This window comes from Carassius auratus, chromosome 38, assembly GCF_003368295.1.
Source record: "Carassius auratus strain Wakin chromosome 38, ASM336829v1, whole genome shotgun sequence".
Classification (NCBI taxonomy): domain Eukaryota; kingdom Metazoa; phylum Chordata; class Actinopteri; order Cypriniformes; family Cyprinidae; genus Carassius; species Carassius auratus.
Genome location: NC_039280.1, coordinates 3,053,407 through 3,074,946, shown reverse-complemented (window position 1 = coordinate 3,074,946; position 21,540 = coordinate 3,053,407). Strand labels below are relative to the sequence as shown.

Sequence of the window (21,540 nt, the reverse complement as noted above, 5' to 3'; positions counted from 1 at the left end):
ATAGTCAAAGCCATCCTTTTATATAGTTTTTTGGTAGGGTATGTGTGTGTGTGTGTGTGTGTTCCAGAGACACATTTTTCATTTTGGGCTGGACTAATAATGTAACTAAATGTATTTTTAAATTCTTTAATTAGTTTAAGACAGTGCAAATGTAGAAAGATTCTTCCCTCTCAATCAGGACCAGAGAAGCAGTTTTGTGTGTGTGTGTGTGTGTGTGTGTGTGTGTGTGTGTGGATGTAATTTAGAATAGAGTTTGAATTAGAATAGATGGATGGAGGGGGAGGGGAAGAGCCTTTAGAGAGAGAAACGGAGTGTGTCGATATGTGTGTGTGTGTAAGAGAGGTAGAGACAGCTGTAGTGTAGGTGTGTGTGTGTGTGTGTGTGTGTGAGCTGCAGTGTTAGTGGGTCAGTGTGCCAGCTGTAGTCTAATCATCTGCTCTTTCTCACACACTCATATTCTTTAAAGGGGTCGTATGATGCAATTTCAATTTTTGTTTCAAGCTCTTGGGGCATAAAGAAAATCTGTAAAGTTGTAAAGACTAAAGTCTCAAATCTAAAGAGATATTCTTTTAAAGTTAACACTCGTCCACACCTCTCTAAAACGCCTCGTTTAAACACGCCCCCACATCTCTACGTCACTGTGTGGGAAGATTTGCATAACGCCGCCCAGATGTTCAAGCAAAGAAAGAAGGTTCAACTTTTAATCTCACTGTAGTATTGTTGTTGCCACCAAGTTGGGAAGAAGCTGTGTTTGGTTGTGAAAGCGAAACTACTTTGTTTGGCCTTCCAAAAGAGGATGATGTCTGCTTCGTCATGCCTAGAGCTGATCCGTGCTGCTCGCTGAGGATATACATCAACTTCACACTGTGGATCACCGGATTGGCTTTCACTGTGGATGAAGCTAAGTCTAGCCTGGTGTCGTCACATGCGTCCTTTGTCGAAGCCCCCGGCTGTTCCTCATTCTGCAAGGACAGTCTAGCGCTTCTGACTCACAGTCTGTAAGTATGTTTACATATTTAAAGGATTTGCTATTGATGATTCATACACTTATTTTGAGCAGTGTAGAGTAGCACTTGTTTGTTGTTTCTCTGATCTCAAATGCAGACATGGTTTTATTTTACGCAGTGCATAAAAGGGCATTTGTTTAGCTTAAAATGATTGCTTATGAGTCTATAGTTCATAAAATTGCTTTCCCCAGTGAAAAAATTAGTAGAGAGATATGCACAGATCAACCAGTGTTTACAAGTCGAAACAGTCCGAAACAAATATGCCAGTGGATTTTGATGTGAGAGGAGATGGTTGGAACTTTTCACTTATTATAAATTATGGAATATGTATCTTGACCAGAATCAAAGGTTTGAAGTTAAAACATCTTAATGATGGATTTGCTTTTTACAAACATGCAGCCGTTTGCATCACTAGACATTAACTGATAAACTGGAGTTCTGGATTTCATGTGAATTATTATAATATTTTTATCAGCTGTTTGGACTCTCTTTCTGACGGCACCCATTCACTGCAGAGCATCCAATGGTGAGCAAGTGATGCAGTGTATGTAGAAACAAACTCATCTACATCTTGGGATTCTTTTTTTTGAGGGGGGGGGGGGGGGTAAACTATTCCCATAAGTAATATTCAAAGGGCTTCAAAAAACATGAGACATCTACCACAATCTTAAGCATAACTTGAAAATGTTTTGATGATTCACTGAATTTCAGAATATTTTTGTATTTATTGTATCTCTTGTTATGATGACAGCTGCATGAACAAAACCTGATGATCATGTTCTCCAACATGATCTGGGGTCCAAAGAGCATGACATTTACTTACATTCAAATAATCTGTTACACTTTATTTTGATAATCCACATGAGACAATCTACTAACTTCAAATAACTTTGCAACCACTGTACATGTCAATTCTCTTGTTAAAGAATTAGACTGTTAAGTTAGGTCTTCACTGTACGCCGCTGCTCATGTAAATCATGTGTGATATTTTTGAACATTTCTGCCAACAGCAAAAATGAAAGTGTGTGTGTTTGTGTATGTTCTTGCAGACTGACAGCCAAAAGCACAACAGCTTTAGAGTCACACACCCATAACAACACAATCATCTCTCTATCTCTGCGTGCGTCAGGCCTTGTGCTTCATCTCATTTCACTGAGATAATTCTGCATGTTAAACCATATGTAGTCTTGCACATCTAGACCACAGACTCTCACCAAAATATTTTAAACCACTTTGCAGCTTAGTTTGTTCAAGAACTGTTCATAGACCCCCACATGACAGGCCGATAGATAGATAGATAGATAGATAGATAGATAGATAGATAGATAGATAGATAGATAGATAGATAGATAGATAGATAGATAGATAGATAGATAGATAGATAGATAGATAGATAGATAGATAGATAGATAGATATAATTTTTTCCTGTATTTTAAGATGTTAAAAATAGAAAGGTTTAGCTGAGATGATGAAAGCATCGGTTATTGGGTTTCTGAACTGTTGTTATAGAGAGTATTTATTTAGAAGCTTACACACACACACACACACACACACACACAATCTGTGTCAGAAAACATCTTGATGAGACAGAAGCACTTGCTCTTTCCCGGACTCCTTCAGCTCATTCTCATTCTGTTCCAGTTTCACGTTTTCACTGATCGTCTGCTGCTGTCATGTTGCCATAGCGCTGCGTTTCTGTTAGCGTGTTCGACGGCGTGACCCATTTTTCACCCCCCCCCACATCATCCCTCGCCCTCAATAACCCCTTTCTCCCCTCCTCCAAATGACAGAAACCCTTCCACACTCCTTTTTTCCTCATTCAGTGCTACACTCGCTCTGCTCTTCCCCACGTCTGAGATCCTACATTTGCTATTTATTCATGAGTAAACATTAATAAAATGTGGATTCTTTGCTAAATGGTTAATTTGACTAACAGTTGTACATGAAACACATGAAAAACAGAAAAAAACAATGCCTCATGGTATTGCATTTTTCACATTACTCGATGAAGAAGCAAAATGACCCAAGATATTAATTTTAAAAAAGTTTTTTTTTAAAGGATATTCTTTCTATCTTTTGAAATGTATATATTGCTGTGTATAACATTGTCTCAGAGCTGGTTTGGTTTGGTTCATGAGTAAATTTTGAGTATGTGAACAATGGCATTTGATATGTGATTTCAGAATTATTATTTTTTTTAAGTCTTTTGAACGCTTTTATGGCACTTATATGGTTTTACTTTCCTTGTAGCAGCTTGAAAGTCTCAGTCTACATTCTTTGCAATTGTAAAGAGCATCCAGCGAAATGAATTAAAATCCAGAAGATAGAAAGTCATGCGGCTTTGGTTTGGAACAACTTTGTGGTGCGTGAATGACAGATTTTTATTGGTATTTTTTATGTTGGGGTGAAACAGGGTGAATTTTCATGTTGACTTGAAACCAAAGAGTTTGTATTGTACAGTATTAAATCAGTCAGCACAAGCTGAAAAGCAGATCTGTGTGTGTGTGTGTGTGTGTGTGTGTGTAGTGTTACAAGGATAGACATTAGTCCCAGGGCAGTCTTTTTTTTTTCTGTGATAGAGATTGTATTATGTTAAGGAATTGTAGCTTGGTTTGGTAACATATAATTTGTGATGGTTTTCATACAGCAGTGAAAGTAATGGGGGTGAGGAAGTGTCCCTCCCTCCCTCCAAACTCTTTTTGAGGAGACCATAGTTGAACACTAGGGTCTCTCTCACGTCTTGTACTCTGAAGACAAACTCCTTCTCTCAGGTACACGCTATGGGTTCCAGCTAAATACTGGAAATGATACCTGAATAGGTAAAACCTCTTTCATTCCTTTATCAGTTAATCTCCTACTCATGACATTAAGGTTGGGGTAAAATTAAGGTACTGCAGTGAAGGCACTTTGTTTTGTGTGTGTGTGTGCGCGTGTGTGTGTGTTTATTGTATTATAATTCTATGTATTCTTGTATGTGGCAGCCCTTTTGTCCAAGACAAATTTCCTAAGGGACAAATAAAGTAATCCTGTATCCTGCATCCTGTGTGTGTGTGTGTGTGTGTGTGTGTGTGTGTGTGTGTGTGTGTGTGTGTGTGTAATAATCTGATTATGATTTCATTTCATAAGACATTCACGTATATTAACCACAAAAAAAAGCAGACGTGATTTGTACATCAGGAGCGTAATCACATGATTTACATGACTGGATTACACACACACACACACACAGAGAGAGAGAGAGAGAGAGACAGAGAGAGATTGTGGTGTCCGGCTAGACACATCTGGTGCTATTTGTCTTTATGGCTGAAAAAGTTTCAAAGCAGGAAGTAGAAAGACATCCTGGGTTTTAACAAGGCAGCATGTCCTCTTAAACACACACACACACAAATTCAGGATGTAGCAAACATTTTGCTAAAGTTCCTATTAAGCTATGAAATTTGACACTTTCTGAATGTTTCCTGCATATCTACATTTTCTACATATCTTTCATTTTTGTGAACAATTCCAAAAAAACATTCCTGGTTGAGAGGACCTTAACGGAACTCTCAGTTTGAAAACATTATGGGAACGTTACTTTTCAATGTTCTGAAACAAGTAGAATGCTCTGAAATTCCATCTTAAGGTTTTGAGAACATTATTAAAGACCAGATAACAAATATTCATGTTACTGTAACATTGATCATAACTTTGAGGGAAATTAGCCAGAACATTCTGAGAATGAGAAGCTACAGACTCCAAAACTAGAAAGAACTGCATCTAAAAACCTCCACAGCAGCAATTTCAGCATCTGGCAGTATTCAGCAAGCAGTAAATGATGGGAAACCCAGACCTGTGAAACAGAGGTCAAGTCGAAAATCTAGACATCCCAACTTTCAACATATCCTCTCTGTGTGTGTGTAAGTGTGTAGAATCATGTTCAGCTATCTGAGACGTGGTGTGTTTGATAGTGAAGCATGAACTCTTAAAAAAAAATATATACTTGACCCAGGTTATTCAATCAGACTGTGTTATTTAGGAGTTAGATACAGCTGATTTCTGCCTGAGACTCCACCACTGAACCTTCAGTGTGTGATAACAGTCACAGATGGAAGAAAACATTCACTTTTCCTTGTTAAAAACAAGTGTACTTAATTGTATTTTTATAGAATGTGCACATGTAAATTTTAAAAGTATATTTTAAAATACTGTACTTGCAGAAAATATGATATTAAATAACCTTTTTTTTTTTAATTAAACATGAAATGTTTAAGCGGAAATACTACAGAAAGAGTACAGAAATTAATAATCTTAAAGTGTTTTATTTACAACTTCGAAAATAGTGATTTTTTTGTGCCAAAAATCATAATTTTCCAGTGACGGTTTATGGAGTTTTGTGCTGTTTGGAAGCCCCTGGTCACTGCATGTGTTTTGTTTTATGGAAAATTGAGTGAAGTTTGATGAAAAAATGTCCTTTTGTGTTTTGGAACGAGATGAGGCTAAGTGATGACTCATTTTTGGCTGAGCTCTTCATTAAATCCTGTGTTATTCCAGGTGTCTCCTTATGTAGGATACTGTAAATCACTTTATTAACACATTACTCAATTTTTTACTTTGGTTAAAGGCAGTTACATATTTTTACGCAAATCTGTGTTGAGAAATGTCATAAATTGCTCAGTCATCTGGCACACAGTAAACCACATTATTGGGTTTCCCATCAACCCTGATTCCCAAACATTATTCAAATATGCAGTGAATCACAGCTGATTCAGCTTGTACAGAAACTGATTTTGCTTAGAGATTCTCAGACGACATCTCCAAGAAATATCTGTCAGCTCCATTCCAATCCATCTATCCTCCCATCCTTCCTCTGGGCCACAGGAAGTGGGTTCCCCACCGGGCCCCTCGAAACATGAACAAGACACTAGCATCTCATTCTACAGGAAACAGGAAGTGCCTGTCTCACATGCCTGAGGGAGGATGACATATCCTCAGCGTCCTTCATTTCATTCCCATTCAAATTCCATCTTATGACCACAAGGAATCCAGTTGGTAAATTTCTAAGGCGATATGTGTGTGTGTGTGACTTCTGCTTCTCTCAGGAATGTCTTATCAGGTTCCTATCAGTTGCTGGAAGAGACGTGTTCACACATGAATCTGTGATCTGAATCATGGCAGCTCAGCGTCTGTGACGTTCACACCGGCATGCATCATTCACAAATGCTCTTCATGGATGTTTTTGCACATGTTTGAGTGTTTGATCTGAGCTGGAATAGCGTCAGCTCTTTACCTCTGAGGATATGAAAGGGCTCAGGAAGAGGAGATGCCTGTTTTACTGTTATTTGTAGTACAGTAAATGTAGTGTGTTGGGCAGGCAGCTATTATAGCAATTGTGAACCATACACTAGAGTTCATCTGAGTTCAGAAACCAACTCTGAAAGCGCATTGATGTCTAAAAGGACACATTTAAGCCGGTTAGAATTAATCTGAAAGTCACGAGAGGAAGTGATTTTACTGTGGTTAAAGGTTGTTGTTAGTCATGATGTGATCTGGTTGCTTTTATAAAAGGACAGCAATGGTAGTATGATGTAGTGTAAGACACCAGTGATCAATAAATATTTGTACTATCAGTATTCAGTAAGCCTTTTTATTAAAGCAGTTAGTGAGCAACACAAAATATGCATTACAGTGATTTTACTGTGATTAAAATGCAATTTTACATCATGACCTTCAGTAGAAAAGCCTTTAACCATGGTAAAATCATGGTGTTTAACCATGGCTGGTGTTGACTGACCCCCAGGAGAGATCAGAGGATGCAGTTTAAACAGAACCAAACAAGGCTGTCCAGGAAACAGACACACACACACACACACACACACACACAGAGACTGTAAATGAGTGTGTCAGAGGTAAATGTGCTGGTGTGTGAGGTGAGCTGATGCAGATGGCGGCGGGTGTTTGGGGTGTTTCAGTCTTGAGGTGGGGTGTGATGACAGTGCTGTGGTGCTTTTTATTACACTGAGAGTCATCGAGGAAAATAGGTGCTGAAGTCGGAATGTTCTGAAAAACAGACTGCCTGGTCTTACTGCCAAAAATTCATCTTTCCATGCTTTTACAAAGGGAAAAATAATACTAATAATAAACATATAATAACTTACGGCACTTCTAAAAAGACATTTTCAATAGCTAGTTAGGTATATTAATGTTACAACAATAATATTGCATTTTAATACTACTCAAATTTGCATCAACAAATATTTAAATAATATTGTTAAGCAACCGTGTGGACATTATATATCATTATATATATATATATATATATATATATATATGAATACTATGGGAAAAAAAAGTTGGGACAAAATAAAATATATTTTATGAAAATGTTATTTTGGTATCTACCTCAAATTGTACTAAAATTACTAAAACTAAAACCGAAATAAAAATAAGTTAGATCCAAATATAAATATTACAAATAAAATAGAAACATTATAACTAGTGCTATTAAATATTACAAAAGCACATAGCATAATTACTTAGACAGAAATTAAAATGCTAACTTAAAATATAAAAATAAAAGCTAATTGAAAATATTAATATATATAATTGAGTATAGAAATAGTAAAATAACACTGCTAAATATAGTTCACTTGTTAATGCTTCTTTTACAGATATTGTAATAACCTAAATATAACATGCCACATCTCATTCTACACCTTTTTCCATTGATCGCTTTACTCTGAAAAACGTCACATTGAGGAAGTCAAATGGCATGTGAGTTCAGTTTCATGTTGTTTGCTCAAACAGAGCAATGTTGTGATAATGCCATAGAGACACAGTGTTTACACTTTCCATGGAAATCAAGCGACTATAGTCTTATTTGTAGGCATCGTTGCATATTAAGCTGGTGCAGATATTTAAACCCTCAAACAATGGCACACTTGATCTTTCGTGTGTGGTGTTCGTATGAGAGGTGAAGCTTCTGGGATTCAGTGTGCTTATCTGATGGCTGTTATCAGGGGTGCGAGGCGGTGCACAACACCACCACACAAACCTCAGGACCCACAGGTCAAAGGTCAGGGGAGGGCTTGATATTTCACACAGGCAATACAAAGCCTTGATCCATCAATATACACTCATTTTGTTGATGCTTATCTTTAAGAAAATAAAGGCTATTTATTGTCATCGATATATTGTCATTCAGTTAATTAACACAAATACAAATATTTTATCATATTTTGATAAAATATTCCTTTAAATGTGCTTCACACTAAGAAAAAGATGTTGTTTTAGTGATTGTTCACTGAAAGACTCATTTGGGAACCAAAAATTCTTCCATGACATCGCTGTGTAAACCTCCTTTGGGAAGCTTGTAAAGTGTGAACAAACACATTCTGATCTGACACTAACCTGAACAGCCTTATTTCACATTGTCTGTCATTCAGTCTCGATCTGTCTCTACTGTTCATTCCACACATGCCAGTGGAAATGACAGGCAGGGATAAGAGGTGTGTGTGTGTGTGTGTGTGTGTGTCCATTCTCCTTAAGATGAAAGATCGGGGTCATCATTCCCAGACCTGCAGGAGCCTTACCAAGCACCTTCAAACCTCTGAGGAAAGTGTGAGGTGTTTGCTCATATAAATACCATCAGGTCTCATTGATATCCAGCTCTAGATATGAGTTGAGTCCCCTCTTTAATGTGCGTCTGTGAGATTTGAGTTTCCTGTCCATTACTCACTAACTCTAAATAGCCATACCAGTCTTACCAGGAGCACTCAAAGCAAAGTGTAGTAAATATAACAGTAAATAGTAAAGCTGTAAAGGCCCAAACCATCCGTCAGCTAACAGGAAATCCTCTCCTAACAGGAAGTGACACAGCACACAAGACTATGAAACAGGAAATGCACCCTGTGTTCACTGATTCACTAATTCATAATAGTCATGCACACACAGACAACAAAGTACAACATTAGGGCTGTGCAGCATAACTAAAGGCAATTTTTTTCCATTTAATAGTGCTGATTGCATATCATGAATTTGTTCTAAATTGACTTGGAAATCAAAGGAAGTCTTAATTCAACCATTTTTTTTTTGACAAGTTAAATAATAATAATAATAATAATAATAATAATAATAATAATAATAATAATAATTAAATGCAAGAAGTAAAATACACTGAAATTGTATTATGTATAAATTATGTAAAATACATTTTATTGTCTGTGTGTGTCCTTAAATTTGTGTAAAAAAAAAAAATTATATAAATATATATATATATATATATATATATATATATATATATATATATATATATATATATATATATATATATAAACCAATACAGCAATACATTGTTTCAAATGTCATATTTATTTTTATACAATAATTTAATACATTTTATATCAATATTTTTGATTATGACATGAAATAATCTGTCAATCATTGCTGAATTCACTGAAAAAGACTATCTATAACTGTTTTTGCTATTAACGTTTTAAGATATTATAACATAATGAACATTACATCACACCAAAAAAATAAAATAAAAAAATACATGCAGCTGCTGTTTTCCACAATGTTGCTTAAATTTGTTCAAAACAGCTCTTTAACATTCAACGCATGGCTCAGTCCTATACATTCATCCACACGACACACCACAACACAACAGACCTGGATCAGGGTGAAACACAAATGCAATTAGTTTGCTAAGGAAGCTAAGGAGCCAGCAGACAGTTGATAACCTGAATAGCTGCAGATAAGCATGTCTTTGAGAAAGATCTGTGAAGGAATGTACACACTGTGATTAAGATAAGAGCCTAAGGGCATCGCGTCATGTGCCAGATGACACATTTCCACAGAATCAGATGGGAAATGACAGGGCTGCTGAGATCTGTTTCAACATGCCTTTTACACAGTTGCTCAACACAGACACTGTGTGTCATTTCTACATGCTTAGATCACTTCAAACAGTTTGGATGGTTTTGGAGTGTGTACAGGGCACGTACCACTCATACTGCATAATTATAGATGATTGCTAAGGCCAGCGTCACTATTGATCAAAACCCCAACACTGTTCGATTTTTAGCATGTAACTCGTCCCACACTGCTTATTGTACTTTACTAAGTGATCAGATTTATAATCATCAACTAGTGTATGATAAAATGGGCAAATATCCCATAGACTTACATAGAGGAAAGAAACTGTGTGTTGGTCCCTCTTCTGACCCCAAACCTCTGACCTCTGCTGGATAAGGATGGGTTTCCTTATTTCTCTCTGGGACAGGAAAAGGCTGCTGCTGCGGAAACAGTCCGTGCAAAGAGGAAGTGATGTCACTGCACCTGTGAGGTTGAGGATGAACACACACACTTCCCATGCAGCTGTGGGCCATTGGATTTTAACAGGAAGTCATGGAGACGTCAGTTTCTTTTCCCCCAGACTTTCTGTACTTATTCCCAAAATCACGTGTCAGCCTTAAGTAATAATGTGTGTATTTATCTATATATTAAAAAATTATAAACATGAAATGTATAATATTAAAGTCGTGTAATTATGTACCAATATATATTTATAGATATACACTCTTAAAAATATAGGTGCTTCACCATGCCATAGAAGAACCTTTTTTTGTCTAAATGGTTCAATAAAGGATTTTTAACATCTGACGAACCTTTCTGTTTCACAAAAGGTTCTTTGTAATGACAGAAGGTTATTCAGATTATAAAAAGGTAAGAGAGAGATGGTTTCTTGAAGAACCTTTGACTGGATGGTTCTTCTATGGCATCACTGTGAAGAATCTTTTAAGCACCTTTATTTTTAAGAGTGTATTTATTTTAATATAATATTTTAATATTTATTAGGCATTTGATCTTTTTTAAGATTTAATACATTTATTTTTAACTTTAACATTTTAAAACATGAAAACTAAATGTTGTGTGCCAGACTAATGAGATCATTTAATTATGAAAAAAATGGTTCATTTAATGGCAAAGTTTGACATCAATCAGACCAAATTATGCTTTAGATGTTATGAATTCAACATAAAAATTCAAATTTACTGTTAACTTTCTTAACTTACCTTTTTTTTTTTTTTTTTGTGAATAATTCATCAAAGCAAATTATTTAAAATTAAGAAATGTTTTCTTTATAATTTTCTTTGCTATTTCAGTCTTTATACTTAAGAATTTCACATTCATTAAATGTGTTCCCTCCCATTTCTTCTGTAATTATTCATTCCATTTACTAGCAGTTTGTGTGTGTGTGTGTGTGTGTGTGTGTGTGTGTGTGTGTGTGTGTTTAATGACCTGTATTACACATATAAGTCCCTTCTGATATTTCAGAGACATTCATGACTCATCATTGGCACATAATTGAGTGATTCATCTGTAGTAGATCTTGTGATGTGTAAAACTGAAATTCTCAAATACCGGTGTGTATTTGTGACATTATGTGTTTTCTGAAGGACTGGGCAAAATCCCCACAAGATGAGTATGAATTTGAATGACAGGAAGAGGAATTTACTAAATAGAGATTTAAAGAAATTCAAGTCTCACACAAGAAAGGATTTTCTTTACCAACACAATAAAGTAGATTACCTTTTTTCAGTTGAGTTGAAACTAATTAACAGTTATTTACATCAAAATGTCAATCTACTGATTATTTATTGATATTTGACTTCATTCTGAAGACTTTTGAAGTGAATGTTCTTTGAAATGAAATGCATTGCAGAGCAGATGTTTATATATCCTGCTGTCATCTGTACTAATGATAGTGTCTGAAAGGTTTGGGACGGGATCCAGATATGTATCATGAGTCATGACATACAAATAAATCATTCTCCAGGAGTAGAGGACAACAGAAACAATTTTTGTCTTTCTTTTTTCTTTTCTTTTTTTACAGTTTTCACTGATTAATGAATGCTTGAGTGAACATTTAAAGTGTAGTTTGAACTCACTTTCATCTCAGCTTTCATTCTGACTGGTTGAGTTATGCTCATTTAAGAGTGGCCTAAAAAATTACATTATGACAAGAAGTAATTTACCAGATTAAAAGTCAGAATTATGTAAAGCAGTTCAAATGCTGAGAGAGAAAAATGTCAAATTATGGCATAAAGTCATTTATGAGATATTATGAGAAGTTGTAATTCTGATATCATTTAATGATGAAGAAAAAGTTATGAGATAAAAAGTATTGATTATGGCATTAAGTCATACTTTTGCAAAAAAGTCATAATTATGAGATAAGTAATTTATAATTATGCGAAAAGTCAAATTTATGAGATAAAATGTCAAAATTGCATGAAGTCATACTTTTGCCATTATGTCATAATTATGAGCGGGTTCATTTAATTATGAGAAAAGCCAAAATTATGAGATGCAAAGTCAAAATTATAGCATGCTAAGTCATATTGATAAAATTACAACTAAAAATTATCTTATTCCAAGCCATAATTATGAAAAAAGTCCTATTTATGAGATGAGAAGCTGAATTTATGAGATAAAGTCATAAATATGACATAAAAGTAATCTCTTTATCAACTTCATTAATACAAATTGCACACATAAAGTCTATCCTTTAACAAGGTGAAAATTGTGATACTGCTCAAAACTTGATAGCCTAAGCTCAACTAATGTCTCAACCAACATTTCCTTTCCCTTTTTCAGATGAGAGTAGAATATTTCTATAGACATTATAGTGCAGACCAATAGAGCCGCTGATTTTGTCAGGTATCTCCCTCACATAGACATATGATCATGAAAAATTCCTCAGCACTGTCATTATTATAATACATGACCTTAATAAACTGCAGCATCGAGCTGGACACTGGCCTCACTCCAAGCACACTATTAGTATGATCCTATTCCTCATGTTTCAGATCCTGCCCTAACATCATCCGTTTGAGAGTAGAATCAGATGCAGAAATGCAGAGAAGATAATGAGATTCACACACACACACACACACACACACACACACACACACACACACACACACACACACACACACACACACACACACACACACATACTCTACATGAATTCATTGCAAAGTTTAAGAAAAGTTTTAGCAAATTATAGGGGGGAAATTGATTAATCATAACCATTTAGTATTATATTTGAAAGTCATTTTTAAGATGTAATGGACCAAAAACTGCAAATGATCAGACCTTCAGTTTGATCATAATTTATCAACAGCAATGAAAGAACATGATCAATGCTAAAAATAAATAAATATGGGTAAATATAAGAAAAATACATGCCATAGAGGGCTAATAAAGCAAGGCCTTTGTTTTCTTTGTTTCTGCTCATGTGAATATCTTGCAAAAGATTCAAGACATCATTTACCTACATGAGTAAAAAAAACAAAACAAAAAATATAACAACAACAAATCACCCCCCCACCCCCAAAAAGAAAAAAACTTTCAGCATGCCAGAAACATTTGTCTCAGAATGGCCGTAGATTTGATCAAACTTTTATCCAACACTTGGCCTGAAATACAACTCATTTCTTACGAAAAGGGTAAGGCTTGTTTATGCAGTGATAAAGAACTTGACAGATTAGTAAAAATACTCATTAGTCTACTTGTTAAAGTATGTCTTACTCATACACTCAAATATCTACTGTTGTACTTTCTGTTCAACACATCAAGCCTAAGAAAACCCAAGATCTGTTCCACCATCACATGTGTCCTTAGCAAAGCTGATTCCTCAAGGCATCGTGCCAAGCACATAACTGTACACTGACAGCAGATGAACTCAAAATTAACCCATCAAAACATATTTGTCTCTGCTTTAGCTCACTTCCAAATTCAGTTTTGTTATAGTTATTTATTTAATTATTATTATTATTATTTTGGTTAAATGTCTGACACAAAGGTCTCTGGTGGACACAAATTCAATATATTTTCACATTTTATTCTATGACATAAAATATAGTAATGCCCTTTCTTAAGATTTACTTGTAGCTGGAGACAGTAAAAGTCATCACACTGAGCAAATACACTCATCAACTCACAAGTCCAGTTTTAAATCCCCATTGTGTTAATAATTGTGTACTTGAAACTATTCTAACTCCATCTTTACTAATGGCAGATTTTAAGTAAAGCGTGAACGAGTCATCGGAAGCATAATTCTGGTGACGCTGAAGTTGTGCGACTGAGATGTACTTTGTTTATAGCCTAACTTTAGATTTATCTTCTGCCAATTGTATTTAGGTTTCAAAAACAAAAACTGAATTGTGAGGTATAATAAAAAATATCTGAGAAAAAAAAGGCCAAAATTATGAGATATGAGATAACTCAGAATTATGAATTTATAACTTGCAATTGTGAGAACAAAATTCTGAATTGTAAGATAAAAAAAGTTGCTAATTTTTATATTTTTATTCCATGGCTGAATTAATATATCATAGTAAATTCATCAGCAATGTGTTTTTGTTATTTCTAAAATGTTAAAAGAATGAAAATTCAGCCTCCTGTCTTTTGTCTTTTCTCTTTTTTTTCTCTAAAGGATACTTTTTTTTTAATTTTTGGAATATAAACTTTTCTTATTTTTATTCAGAGACAGTTCACAGTTAACCCTGGCGATCAAGCAAGGACCAAAAACTCCATGAAAGAGCCATAAAAGTAGTTCATGGAGCCTGACAGGACGTGGTCACTATGAAGTGTTGTTGTATGGAAAAGGGGAGCATGTTCATTTGTAAGAGCTGTCATAACATCACACCACACACACAGCGCTGGAGGCTCACGGAGGGAAGATTTTCCACTACACTTCACTTCCAGACCCTAGATGGATGCGGAGAGAAAGATAGTGGCCTTCATACGTTCCTCCATTGATTTATTTTCAATTCTACGCACGCTGTACGTCACCACAGAGGTTTACAAATTCTCGTGGCTGTATGAGAAAGATGTCTACACTGTTTCAGATGCGTTTGGAATGCAAATATCTCTGGCTTGATTTGCAAAGGTCTAAAGATGACGCAGGGCTACACAATAAAAAATAAAATAAAAAAACTGATGTTGCAACGGTTTGTTTTTCTGCAGTATTGCAGTATTGCAATATGAAAAAATACAGGAATTTTTAGCAGATTTCTTGAATCATTTTATAAATAATTATTTATTCTAGAAAAAGTAAGATGTTTTTTTTTTTTTTAGAGAGAGAGACTCTATATAGAATTTTTTTTTACAAAAAATAATAAAATGAGATTATACTAAGGCTTAACAAAGGTCCAACATATTTTTTTTTCTTTTTATATGAAGTGACCCCAACTAAGCAAGCCAGAGGCGATGGCAGCAAGGAACCAAAACTCCATCGGTGACAGAATGGAGAAAAAACCTTGGGAGAAACCAGGCTCAGTTGGGGGTCAGTTCTCCTCTGACCAGACGAAACCAGTAGTTCAGTTCCAGACTGCAGCAAAGTCAGATTGTGCAGAAGAATCATCTGTTTCCTGTGGTCTTGTCCTGGTGGTCCTCTGAGACGTGGTCTTAACAGGGGATCTGTATCTGGGGCTCTAGTTGTCCTGGTCTCCGCTGTCTTTCAGGGCAGTAGAGGTCCTTTCTAGTTGCTGATCCACCATCTGGTCTGGATACGTACTGGATCCGGGTGACTGCAGTGACCCTCTGATCTGGACACAGACTGGATCTGGTGGCCACGGTGACCTCGGAAACAAGAGAGAAACAGACAAATATTAGCGTAGATGCCATTCTTCTAATGATGTAGCAAGTACATCGGGTGTTATGTGAAGTGTTTCCGGGCTCCAGTTCACCTAATTAATGCAGCCTAAAAATAATTTAATGGATTTGGATATTAAAAGCATATTAGTATGTTATGTGTATGCTAAAGTTAAAGAGATGGGTCTTTAATCTAGATTTAAACTGCAAGAGTGTGTCTGCCTCCCGAACAATGTTAGGTAGGTTATTCCAGAGTTTAGGCGCCAAATAGGAAAAGGATCTGCCGCCCGCAGTTGATTTTGATATTCTAGGTATTATCAAATTGCCTGAGTTTTGAGAACGTAGCGGACGTAGAGGATTATAATGTAAAAGGAGCTCATTCAAATACTGAGGTGCTAAACCATTCAGGGCTTTATAAGTAATATTTTAAAATCGATATAATGTTTGAAAGGGAGTCAGTGCAGCGATGACAGGACCGGGCTAATATGATCATACTTCTGGTTCTAGTAAGAACTCTTGCTGCTGTATTTTGGACTAGCTGTAGTTTGTTTACCAAGCGTGCAGAACAACCACCCAATAAAGCATTACAATAGTCTAACCTTGAGGTCATAAATGCATGGATTAACATTTCTGTATTTGACATTGTGAGCATAGGCCGTAATTTAGAAATATTTCTGAGATGGAAAAATGCAGTTTTGCAAATGCTAGAAATGTGGCTTTCTAAGGAAAGACTGCTATCAAATAGCACACCTAGGTTCCTAACTGATGACGAAGAATTGACAGAGCAGCCATCAAGTCTTAGACAGTGTTCTTAGTAATTATTAAGAAATCAGAAATCATCCAGTTTTTTATATCGACTATGCATTCAATTAGTTTTTCAAATTGGTGTGTTTCACCGAGCCACGAAGAAATATAGAGCTGAGTATCATCATGAAAGCTAACACCATGTTTCCTGATGATAACTCCAAAGGGTAACATGTAAAGCATGAAGTCAACAGAGTTTTAAAACATTTCTTTAGACTTCAATTTTCATAGGCCACATTCCCACTGTTTTTAGTCAATTCAGTATGGCTATAAAATGGTTATATTTATTCAGATTTTTTTACATTATTAAAATGTTAAACAAAATACATATATAGTACTTATGTTAAAATAAAAAAATTGAGTATTTAATAAAAATAATATAATTTAGTAATGTTAATAAATGTAAAAAATTTTACATCTTAATTTATTTATTTTTAAATGTTAAACCATGAAACCTTTTTTTTTTTTTTTGGCAGTTTGCCAGGTTTCAGAATGAGGTGTTGCACTGTGCCACTTAAGAAAAAAATGCTTTGTTAAATTATTAATTTATGACATATAATACTTATGAGATAAAAGTCAATACCATGACAGAAAATTTTAATTATAAAAGGCAAATTTTGTTCATATGTTTAAAATGGGGAAAAAAGACCATTTTGATAATTAATGAAGTGACATTCAGCCAAGTATGGTGACCCATACTCAGAATTTGTGCTCTGCACTTAACCCATCCGAAATGCACACACACAGAGCTGTGAACACACACACACACACACACTGTGATCAATATTAAACAAAATAAATATACTGTAATAATTATGTTGCACTGTATTGAAAAAATTAAGTCTTTAATAAAAATTATTTAATTTTATACTACAACGGTATCATTGCTTTACTAATATCTACATCTCAATTTCTTCATTCCAACATTAAACCATCATGCATTTATTTTTGCAAGTTGCCAGAATTTCTAGAGTTTTGAACTCTTGAAGGCTCTTGGGTTTTGGATATTGATATAGTGACTTGAGACGTGCAGTGTGCTGTGTTTACTCTGAAAAGAGTGAACGACTGGTCAGGGTGAAGGTTTATTGCACCAGCGATGCAGATGCCTGATTGTGACGTCACAGACGCCCGAGGAGCCGACTGTTGACTGCATTCCAGTTGTGTGGCGGTTTAACACCCCCTCCCGCTCTGGCAGCTGTGAGATCTGGCAGCGTGCCGCCTCGCAGACACAAACTTTGTGCTGAAAAGAAGAAAAGAAAAAAAAAAAAAAAAGGAAAGAGGAGCAGAGCATATGAGAAAGAAGTGTAAAACATCAGGCTCTGCTCCAAAACTGTCTGTGAGCTTCCTACTGCCTGATGCTTTCTGAAGACAGCACTAGGTACGTATGTAGAACCTTATCTGTAGAACGCTACATATGCAGCATGTCCATCTGTTCTGCAAACAGAAAAGTCTGTGTGGGGGCAGTATCTAACAGAAATTATCATTCCGAAGAAATCTTCATTCCATCGTTCCTCATTCCAAACCTGCATATCGTTATTTATATTTTTCCCTCCTGTAGAACACAAAATAAAAATCATTTTAGGAGATATATTTCCTATTTTTATACCGTGACAGTGTGTAGTTACCACTCATTGAAAAGAAAAGACCAAAAAATATTTTTTGTTTGTTTTATTTTCATTCATTTTAATACTTTCTCGTTCATATTCATATAAACTCGTATTCATTGATTTAGAAAATCATATTATTATGACATAGGATTGTTGTATTTATAAAATGAAAAGTAAAATGATCATATACTATATATTTATGAGATAAAGGGTTGAAATTCTGAGAAAGTGATGTTTATAAAATTATAAAACTAATTCATAATCATAAAATGTTTTATCATTATTTATCATTATTTATGAGTTTAAAGGGTTAGTTCACCCAAGAATGAAAATTAGGCTGCATTTTACTCTGTCTTTGATCTTTCAAGCTCTATCATTGCAGTCAGTGGGTGTTGCATTGCTTCAGTCCAAAAGATGTGAAATAAAATGCGCCCATCCATAAAAAAGTATCTCACATGGCTCTGGGGGGAAAACAAAGGCCTTCTGTAGCGAATCGATGCGTTTTTGTAAGAAAAATGTCCATATTCAAAACTTAATAATCACTTGAATCTAGCTTGCGCCAACAGTTTTACACAGAAGCATTTATGGGCAGATGATGTATGATGAGGTCAGCAATGCAACTCCCGCTGATTGCAATGATAGAGCTTGAAAGATCAAAGACGATTTTTAATATAACTCTGAATGGATTCGTCTGAAAGTAGAAAGTCATATACACATAGGATGCCTCAGGGGTGAGTAAAACACAGCCTAATTTTATTTTTCTGTGAACTTTAAGTAATATTTATGAGATGCAAGTCAAAATTAAGAGTTAAAGTCATCATTATGATATAATTAAGCCACACTTATGGCAAAAAAAAAATCAACATTATAAGATATAAGGCATAACTATATGTCATATTTGAGATGAAGTCAAATATGCGATGATTTCAAAATTATGAGATAAAATTATGTCAAAGTTTTTACCTTTATTGCGTAGAATTGTCATAATTTTGACCAGGTCTCAAACTTTAAACCTTTAAAAGTCATAATTATGAAAAAGCTGGACATTTTATGTCATAATAAAGACTGTTTTTGTCATAATTAGGTTTCTTTTATGTTTTTTTTTTTAATCTCGTACTTTAGACTTTTGATTGCATGATTCACCAAAGCATGTTTGTTTTTCTTATGTGACAGGAATGGGTTTTCAAAGTTTATTAGAGTTATCGTAAAGACTCCTAAATGCTGCTAAATGTGACTACCTTGGTGCCTTTTTCTTGCTTTACAGTCTTTTGTAACATGTAAAAGGAACATTACAGTTCATGGTTGGACAGCCTTACTCAAAGAATATGTGCTTTCAGTCAAGTCTGTGTTTTTAGTCTAAATGAGTAACGCTGCATGAGACAGACATCTCATCTGTGAATGAACTGAACAACTGTCTTCATGAACAAAACTGAGAGAACAGAGCGTGTTGTTCACGAATGAGGCGGAAATAAAACAATAGATCCTTTATGAAGCTATGTCCCTCAGGAGATCCTGCCTCCACATTTGTCAGATTGTCTCAAACTGTCATCTCTCTTGATCTGCTTGATTGACTCGACCATCAGGAGTGGAGGATGTGGGCTTTAAAGAGGTGTATTGACCACATGGAAGCCTGTAGTGTTCCACAGGAAGGTTTGGGTGGCTACTTACTGTCTAACCGTAGGTGGTTAACACTGATGCATTGTGGGAGACAGAACCAATACTTCCCACATGGGGTCTATCCATTTGACACTGAAGAAGAAAAGAGAGAACTCTAGGGTCTCGTGTGTGTGTAATTTGTGTATTTGTGGGTAGCAATCTCTATTTATGGCTAAAGGAGGCTGTAGTAGTGCTGTGATTAGCTTGTATCACATGATGAATACTTTATTGATCTGTAGGAAGAAGAATGGCTCCATTATAATACTGATACTCACTCAGAGCTGCTGTGGTGTTTCTGATGGTGTTGGATGATGAGGAATAAACCCTGAGTGGGTCCTGACAGACTCTTTCCTTTTCTCGCTTTCATATTATTTATGCTTACATCAGTTTTATTGCTAGAGGTCACAGTGTTGCTGTAAAGAGAAATGGATTTAGTGCCAATGTATTATTTAACTGTGATATATAAACTTTTCCAGACAGATCTACCATGAGCGACAAGATTGTTTAGTTATATATTACGGCATTTTATATATGCTGTTGTCCATTTTTAGACACTATACCATAAAAAAAATAAAAAAAAATTAAAGAATGAAATGGGGATGCATTAAACTAATCAAAAGTTACAGTAGAGACATTTATAATCTTTCCTTAAAATGTGTTTAATTAAATTAAAATAAAATTAAATTTAATAACTGTTTTCAACAATAATAATAATAATAATAAATGTTTCTTAATGATGCAGAAAATTTTGCTTTGCATCACAGAAATAAATAATATTTTAAAATATATTCATAACAGAAAGTAGTTTTAACGTTTCATGTAAGAAATTTCACAATATTGCTGTATTTACTGCATTTTTGCTAAAAAAATGAATAAATAAAAATAATAATAATGCAGCCGTGGCGAGTATTAGAAACTATATGTATAATTTATTTATAAATATTTTATCTAAATATTTTATATGAATTATATTTTAGTAAATTAAATGTTTTATATAGTCATGCAATTAATGTATATTTAAAATATAGTGTACAGATATTTTATATATACATTAATTTTATATCAACAAATATACTTTGTAACAATTGTTTAATCATTAGAAGAATTACAGTATATATAAATAATATATAATAAACTAAAAACACACTATCTTTAATTAATGTAGATGTTCAGACAGTGTGCTGCAGTTTACAGCTGCATGCATGGTTTGGCTCTCTGCACTTTAAAGAAGTCAGCGGTGAACAGCTGTTGATGTGTGCTTCATCTGGAGGAGGCAGATGGGGCCTTCTGGGGCCGGTCGAGAACCTAATCTTACTCTGGTACTAACTCAATCCAGAAACAGGTAATGACATCAGGTACACTGTCTTTCTGTATATTAAGTCTCCATTTACAACTGGTAAAAGAAAGTCTTAAATATGGTTTGTCATCTGTATTAAAGGAAAGTTCAATCAAAAATTTGAATTTGTTGAAAATCATCCAAACAGACTTGGAGAAATGTAGCACTACTGCACATCACTTGCTCACCAGTGGATCCTCTGCAGTGAATGGGTGCCGTCAGAATGAGAGTCCAAACAGCTGATAAAAACATCACAATAATCCACAAACAATCCACAGCACTCCAGTCCATCAGTCAACATCTTGTGAAGTGAAAAGCTGCATGTTTGTAAAAATAAATAAATAAACAAATTGAACATACAATTGAAGTCAAAGGGATCCAAAAACATTTGGTTACCAGCATTCTTCAGAATATCTTCTAAATTACACAATAAAAAAAGGTCATACAAGTTTATAATGACCTGAGGCTGAATAAATGAAAGAAGTTTAA

General features: G+C 34.9%; 1 long non-coding RNA gene across 1 annotated transcript; it reads right to left on the bottom strand.

Moving 5' to 3' along the window:
* Nucleotides 1–17,206: 17,206 nt before the first annotated feature.
* On the bottom strand, nt 17,207–21,301 carry LOC113057502 (uncharacterized). The gene is made up of 3 exons (XR_003277832.1): nt 21,240–21,301; nt 19,991–20,128; nt 17,207–18,004 (listed from the first exon to the last, which is right to left on the bottom strand). It is a non-coding gene; the product is annotated as an uncharacterized LOC113057502 (long non-coding RNA).
* Between the last annotated feature and the right edge of the window lie 239 nt (nt 21,302–21,540).